The sequence below is a fragment of the Coturnix japonica genome, chromosome 2 (assembly GCF_054131305.1).
Source record: "Coturnix japonica strain WE chromosome 2, WE-NBRP24, whole genome shotgun sequence".
In the NCBI taxonomy this organism is placed as follows: domain Eukaryota; kingdom Metazoa; phylum Chordata; class Aves; order Galliformes; family Phasianidae; genus Coturnix; species Coturnix japonica.
This window is the reverse complement of record NC_140664.1, coordinates 69,216,901-69,224,856: the sequence shown is the minus strand read 5'-3', so window position 1 is coordinate 69,224,856 and position 7,956 is coordinate 69,216,901.

The window sequence follows — 7,956 nt, the reverse complement described above, 5'->3', positions numbered from 1 at the left end:
AACTCTGGTGCTTCTTCAAAGCTGTTCCTAACCACTGTGGGTGAAAAGCCAAAAAAGCCAAAGAGAAAATTATGTGAAGGTTTTTGTTACCTCCTGATTTTCCTTGAGCTGGAAATGCCAGAAGAAGGGCTTTACTGTTTTTCCAGTTGTTGTATCCCATTTTTCATCACACTTAAGAGACTTTTGTGAAAAGAATGACTGTTTGTGATCTTGAAATGTCATTTTTGATGACAGAGAAACATTACATGAGCAAAAGGACAGTCTTATATGTAGGTGGTATTACTGTGTCTTCTGTATTTTGCCACTATCATCATAAACGTGGACTTAAAGGTGAGAAGTCCCTAGCCTGTACTCTTTAGCATAACTGCTCTTATATGCACTGCATGGATGTCAGTGATGTCCATCACTTCACAGGACTTACCTTCATACTCTGGATTAAAAGAGGATGTTAGGTAGATTGCAGGAGTGCTTTCTGTTACCTTTTTCTTAAGTGCTAAGTTTTCCATTCCCTGCCTCAGGTACAAACTAATCTGAGTGGAGTGTCTGCTGCTAATCGAGAGAGGCAAAACCACACTTGGTGAGCCCCCATCCATATAGTCAAAGATAGTGCTGCCGGCATATGAAGTCAGTCAATTTGCAGACAAGTTTAAGTGCTCTCCACTCATCCAAAACTATCTCAGGAAATTTTATGAAACTCCGCAAAGCTGTTGTAGGATTGTAGTGGATGGGAAGATCCAAGAAACTGGGTGGAGTGGTGAGAAAATGTTAAGAATAGCTGGCAATTAATCTTAGCTCCTGGGACTTAGGGACTTTCCAGTGCTGGCAGGTCTCAGTATGAGTGTTGTTATTCAGGCTACATGCCAGGAATGCTTAATGCTGACTGCTGAGTGTGTTGGAGAAGTCATTGTACAGGCACTGTCACTCAAAGGAAGCATGCCACACCATAATCATTGGTTTAGCAGTCATTTTGCAGACAATGAATGCTGACATTTGGACAGTAAATGGAGCAAACAATAGAAAAGGGTGGCTGGGTGGGGAAACCTTTGTCTTTTTGTTAGTTAAGACCATTGAATCTGTTTATTAGCATACATTGTCTGTACATGGGTTCTGTGATGTTGTTGCAGTTATGATAATGACAGTGCTGTGAGAGAGTGCTAGGGCATGTGGGGAAAAACTGATTATTGAAATAACAGCCTTTTGTAGAGAAAAAACACGGTATCTGTCCTGTAAGAATATGCTTAAAAATACTGTAAAGCAGGAAAACCGTGAATGAGATAGGGGTGGCAGAAAAGGGTAAGATGTGGTTTAGGAGGAATATAAAGATGTGAGTTACCATGCAGATTTCAGTGAAGTCTGGACTTCAGTCTTTTTTTTTTTTTTTTTTTTTTGTAATACATTACTCATTAGCTGTGACAGCTGTACTGTGCCCTCCCTTCTGCAGTACCTCAGTGGTATGGAATAAGCATAGAGAGATGGGATGAGTGGTGAGACCAACCAAGAGAGTGAAGAGGATGGGGTCTCTTCCTGACCCAAGCCAAGAGAAGAGTCATAGCTATGGCAGACATGTGTACATGTCCATGCTGCCCCATCAGATCACTCTTGGCTATCCCCTGCTCATTGCCTCTTGTGTGTCCATCTGAGGAGCTGCCAAGCCCTGCAGCCCCTGGGCCAACAAACCTGTACATTGGTTGGGCTGCTCTGGTGCTCAGCAGCAAAGCTGGCACTCCCTGGTACCTTGCCTCCACCACATCCCACCTGTCACCCTCAGCCACCCCAGTATGCTGAGGCAGCTCCAGGTGAAAGGAAGGGGCAGGAGGCAGAAAAGCAAACACTGCAGCAAGCAGCCGCCTCTCAGTGGTTACTGTGGAGCCAGTCCTTATCTTTGGACCTTATCTTTGGAACTTGATTTGCAAATTACCAGCTAGTCACTGCCTTAGATGTGCAGGACAGGATCACTGCCATACTTTGTCACAGGCCTTGAGGGAGCACACATTGTTGTGCTCTAGGATTCTTTGAGGAAAATCTCAGTTAATTAATTAATCATTATTATTTTTTCTGTCAGACTATAAAGTCCTGCTGATCATTACGGATTTTTTTGTACATTCTAGTGCTGGTTGCACCAACCTCATAGCAGCAGGCCTCCCACATCTATCTTTCTGGCCAGCATCCTTTTTTTCATGCAATACCTACTTTTACAAGGTAAATATAGTTTTCTCTCTGATATTTCTGCTCCTCCCACTATGGTTGCAGCCTTATTCTAATGACTTCAGAAAGTTCATCCATACCCTTAGTTTATTCAGGGAATGTTAGTGGTAAAGTATAGGTTAAGAATATAAAGGATGTGCCAGGCTCAGTTTGGATAGCTCACGTTTGTCACTCATGGTGATAGAAATCATTTCAGGACTTATATTAATGGTGCTTTTCAGTCCGCTCCCTTTTGTTCAAGACATCCTTTTCCCTCGTTCCACTGGTAATGAGGTTTCCTCCCTTGCTTTCCAATGATAACATGGTGCCCATCGTCAGTGTGATGGCTTACTTCCCAAAGACAACATAAGACATCTTGTAATGAAGGGAGGGCTGCTTCTACCTTGGAGGACTGCCAGCATTGGTCTTCTGAACAGCATGTTGTTTTTCTCCACCATTAGAATTCAATCTTTAGACTGCTTTCTTCTTTCAAAGAGAACCTATTTCTGCCTTGAAAATTATCACCAAACTAGAACTAGTGGGGAGATTTTCAGACAGGTGCATAGATATGGCCACTGCTAGTTGCCTATCTGAAACTGCAGTCCTGTACATACCATGTGCCTGTACTAATGCAGGCACTGCTTCTGTGTTCTCCACACAAAGCTTATTCACAGTGTGCTTGCTCTGTGGGAGGTAGTCTCAAATGTGAGTTGTCTGGAATGCCAGCTATGTGGAGCCTTCATGGAGATCCCAGAGGGGACAGAATGCTCCTGAGGTTTAATCTGCTGATAGAGCAGTGGAGGCCTCTCTCTTCTCACTGTGGGTGGATTTATTTTGTCTTCTGGGTTCCACTAGAGCATGAGAAAACCAGATCTAGCAAGAAGAATGGAATGGGAGAAGTGTAGGGTAAGGAAAAAGGGTGATCAGGAGACTAAGAAGAGACTGGAGCAAATGGTCAATGCACAAAGCCTCCAAACTGAGATCTAGATACTGAACTGAGTGAAGGAATGAACAAAGTGATCACAGGTAGTGTAAGTGGTAAACATCTGTCTAAAGCTTAAAGCCCTCCTGTGCTAGCACTGCCCACCTCTAAGCATCTGACTTTCCAGTGCAGGACTGAATTGGATTGAAAGTGCTTTGGCTAGAGATCATCACTAAAAGTAAAGGTATAAAATCGCAAAGGGAATGGGTGTGCTTAATGGATAATGTTAAACCATTGTAAAGGCTTAGTGCATTCAAAAGAAGCAGTTACTTCCTTTGCTTCTTTAATGAAGGAGTGCAGGCAGTTATACTACAAGAAAAATACCCTTTGAAGGTCCTTTGTCTTTTCAGAAGTTTTCACACAAGTAGGAGCAAGAGTTTGGAGAATTAGATCATGAAAGAAACTATTGCTTTACATATTGGTTTGTTGTGGGAAGAACTAAATATGTCATGTAGATAAGAAAGGACCATTTGATAAAATCAGAACTCACAAGACAGTGTCCTATAGAGGCACTAGAGGAATACTAACCTCAACATACTCATTACTCTGAGAGATGGAGCTTTACTGTCAAAGTGTTGGAGGCCTGGCTTCAAAGCCAAGGCCTGAAGAAGGGCGTGTAATACGGGGAAGCAAAGAACTGTGCAGGAGGGCTGAACACCAAGAGTTAAATGTTGTAAAAGGAGTATTTTTAATGTCAAAGTCCTTTTTTAGGTTTCACTCTGTTTATACATGACTAATTTGCAGCACTGATTTTACCTTGTGATACGCAGATAGCTCCAAAACAGGCATAAAAGCATATGAAGTTATTTAAAGAGAATGTATATACATTACATAGGAAAAAAATAACTGTGGTATAGAAAATGTTATTTGAATGCTTATGTAAAGCTGACATCTGGTGTCATCACTGAGACAAGATGTTAGAGAGTGAAAAGGAAGACAGTGATGTTACTAATGCTACTGACTAGCAAGAATAATCAGCAGGAATTCATCCTTTTCACATCATCAAAGTCAAACACGTGGTTAAAGCCAGAAAAGAGTATTTGTGTCAGAGAAGAACACAAGGGGACATTGATTTTCTTTAGTATTTCCTATGTTGAGTTTTTTGCCTTTTATTTTCTTAGAAAGAGGTTGGCTTGTTTTGCATAGAGGCTGAAATTGCCTGTAATTTCCATTGGCAGCATATTTTGCATTTGGAGTACAATTAGTAATATTTTCCCAGTGACATACCTGAGAACACAAAAACTCGAAGAAATTAACTTCTGGGATGCATCATGATAGGTAAATGGAACTGGTGTTCAGAATTCAGTTACACATAGCATTGCCCTGCGGCCCTTATGAGAAAAACCTAGCATTCTGTGATACATGTACAGACAGTATAATGCTATCAGAAGACATTCCACAAGTGTGCGAGGTAGGTGGAACTCACCCTGAGCTGAGGATATCTTTTAAATTAACTGCTGGTTCTGAGCCATTATATACGACTCGCTAAAGGATGCCTTCAGCTCTAAGTGTCCTGCTGAGTAATCATAGAGGAGGGAGTAGCATTGTTGAGGACAGGAGGTTAAGAAGTAACCAGGGAAGAAGCCAAACTAAACAAAGGTTCAGATCTGTTGCTGAAAATAGTATAACTTACTATTTTCCTATGCCAGTGGCTGACTCATCACTTTTTTTTCCTCTAAAACCACAGTGAATCATTCCCAAAAATGGAAGTGTAACCCTCTGTTTTCTACACTTCTATCCTTCCCCTCATCTGGGGAGAACCTGCTTTTTTTTCATGCTGCATTTCTCATGACACATTTGGCTGGAGGGTTTCATCAGAACTTTTCTGCTGGGGGCTATATATTTTATCTTGCATTTTGTGGTAGATAACAGACCTATATGCTACTTAGATTAGACTAGGCAAATTTTGCCACGGATTTCTTTAGGCACAGATAAAATGCCTTAGTCTCCCCCTCATGTCTGCACTTGAAGCAAAATTGTAAAATGTCATAATGTTAATGAGAATGCTGAATGATTTCTATGCTTTCCTTTACTCCTCAACTGGCCACTTGTGTACAGCAATGAGAAGCACTAATATTAAAGGTGGAATTTAGAGCGGAGCAGAGGCCAACCTAATAAATCTGCTGTTAGCTCGGGCTCTGCAATGATGTTTCTGTACCCTGGGGGAGGAAGAGGAGCAGCTGAGTGTTGGGCCTGAGAGACAGAAAAGGGAGGCATAGAGACAGGATCTTGGTTACTGGGGGCTGGAGGAAAAAAAGCTTCTGAGGGAGCACTGGGGGCAAGAGGATGTGCAAACTGCTCTGTCTGGAGGTGGCTGGGCTGCAGTGAGAGACTGAGTAGTTTGAAAGTTAAAGTATCTGTATACTTAAAAGTAAAAACAGAGACTGTATTTACATAAATTATGATGGATAAAGAAAGGGTTTGCTACTTAGAACTTTTCCTCAGAATTTCCTTTAGAAGGTTGCCTGCATTTCAAAGCCTTTTTCAGAGAGACAAAGCAATCAATTATTCTTCTTCATCTAGTATAGCAGAGATTTTCTTCTGACCAAGCTCTAGCCCTTCTTCAAGCAAGGGGCAGGACCAGGTTGGGAGGTCTCTGCAAACATGATTCCATGATTGCGCACAGAGAGTGAAGTCTCTGCTCTGTTCACACCAATGGGGAAATTACCTGCTCTAGCAGGGGAGTTAGACTTGATGATCTTTTGAGGTCCCTGCCAAGCCTTGCAATTCTCTGATTTCCCTGTTATCAGTGAAGCTGGAATCTTAACCTGAAAGGGAACTGATTTCAGAAAGTCATGTCCAATAGAGGAAAAGCAATTTATATGTAAAGGTCTCTATAAATTCCAAGTTTGAATTTGGTGGATGTAATCTGCTATAGTTTGTTTGCCAAGTTAGAGCTGTTTGACCCCTGTAAAACAGATGGATGATGTACATACCTGCTTCCCACTAAGCAGAAGTTCTTACCCATACAGCGCTGCCCTAGTTTCAGCTGAGACAGAGTTAAATTTCTTCCTGTTGTGATGGTGTGTTTTGGCCTCAGGAGAAAAACAATGTTGATAGCACACCAGTGTGTCTAGTTGTTGCTGAGCAGTGCTGTACAGAGCGAAGGATGTTTTTCAGTTTCTTGTACTGTCCTGACAGTGGTGGGTACTGGAGGTCATGAGAAGCTGTGAGGGGACAGAACAAGGAAAGCTGACTTAAACTGACCACAGAGATATTCTGTGCCACCTGACATCATGCAAAACCTTAAAAAATAGTGTGGGGAATTGGCCATGGGAATAGCTGCTACTTGTGGACTGGCTGGGGATCAGTAAGTGGTTGGTGAGCATTGTGCATCATGTGTGTTGCAAACATGTAGGTATATAATAATTATAGCTACTATTATTTTTCCCTTTCTCTTCTGACTTCTTAAATAATTATTTATCTCAGCCCATGAATTTTCCAGTTCTTTATTCCTTCCCAGTTCTCTCCTCCATCCTACTTGATGGGGTGAGTGAACAAATGGCTGTGTGCTGCTGAGCTGCTGCTGGGTTAAACCACAGTAAGCACTTATCTAGAGACTGGTTGATAACTCACCACTAGAGCCAAAGATTTGAGTTGTCATTGTGACATGCTGGCCTCTCCACTTGTCCATTTTCCTTCCTACTATGTGAAAGAGTAAAAAAATGCTTTAAGGAGATAGATAATCAACATTACATACTTCACTCGCCTCCAGGGCATTCAGGTGAGCAGGTCGGAACTAGCTGTGTCTGTTCTACCCACAAAGAGAGAGGCTTATTCTTAAGAGTTGCATGTCTGGTACTGTTATATGAGTATCAAATCCACACAAGTGTGAAAGAAAAAGGCTGCTGGAAGAGATCAGTCATTCTTCAGAAGGGCCACTGGCTTGGACTGAAAACCCTATCAAAGTCAGAACATATAAATCTGTAGAAGTGAAAAGTTATAGAGCGGCTCTGAAACTATAATGAATTGGAGACTTTGTGGATGCCAAAATCTCTGAAAAGTCACTTGCAAGCACTAAATTTTAGTATTCCTCTCTCACGCAGTGGTTGGTTTTTTTGTGCCTTCAGAAAGAAGGTCGTGATTTGTAATGATTCACGTTACAAAGCAGAAGTTATTTAATGCCAGTTGTTTCTCCTCAATCACATTCAGAAGAGACTTTGTAGAGGGAGGACTAGCAAATCTCTTGAAAGCAGATCTGAACAGCTGTACCTCATCACTGTGAAAGATTAGGAAGGGATGAAGCCTCGGGCCAAAGTAAATACAAAGTGGAATCTTTAGGGGTTGTGATGAAACTAAAAGTAGCGAAGAAGTAAAGCAGTCAAATATATTCAAATCACCAATTGAACCAAATATTTGCATTTCCTAAATCTGATTGTGTTAAGTCAGACCATCATCTGTTTGGGACAAATAAGATCTTACACAAGTGAAATTACTTATAGTAGATATTATTCTTTAATGTGTGGAGTGGAGCTATTACAATCAAGTCCTATTGTTTGTTATATCCCTGTTTTAGTTAGTGGTTTTTTTTGTTGTTGTTGTTTGTTTTGCCCGTTTAGACTTGGAGTTTTCTGGAGAATAATGTCCTTTAAAATGTATAAAGTACAATTGATAGTGATTCCTCATAGTCATATGTCACTTATACTAAAGAATTTAAATGTCAAAAGGAAACATTATGATCTTCATAGGACTATTCCTCTTTGTATGGTTTGCACTGAATTTAGAGAAAGAGCATACATTCCCATGAAATAGTTTGAACCCAAATTAACATTTCATCTGGCCAGCTCTAC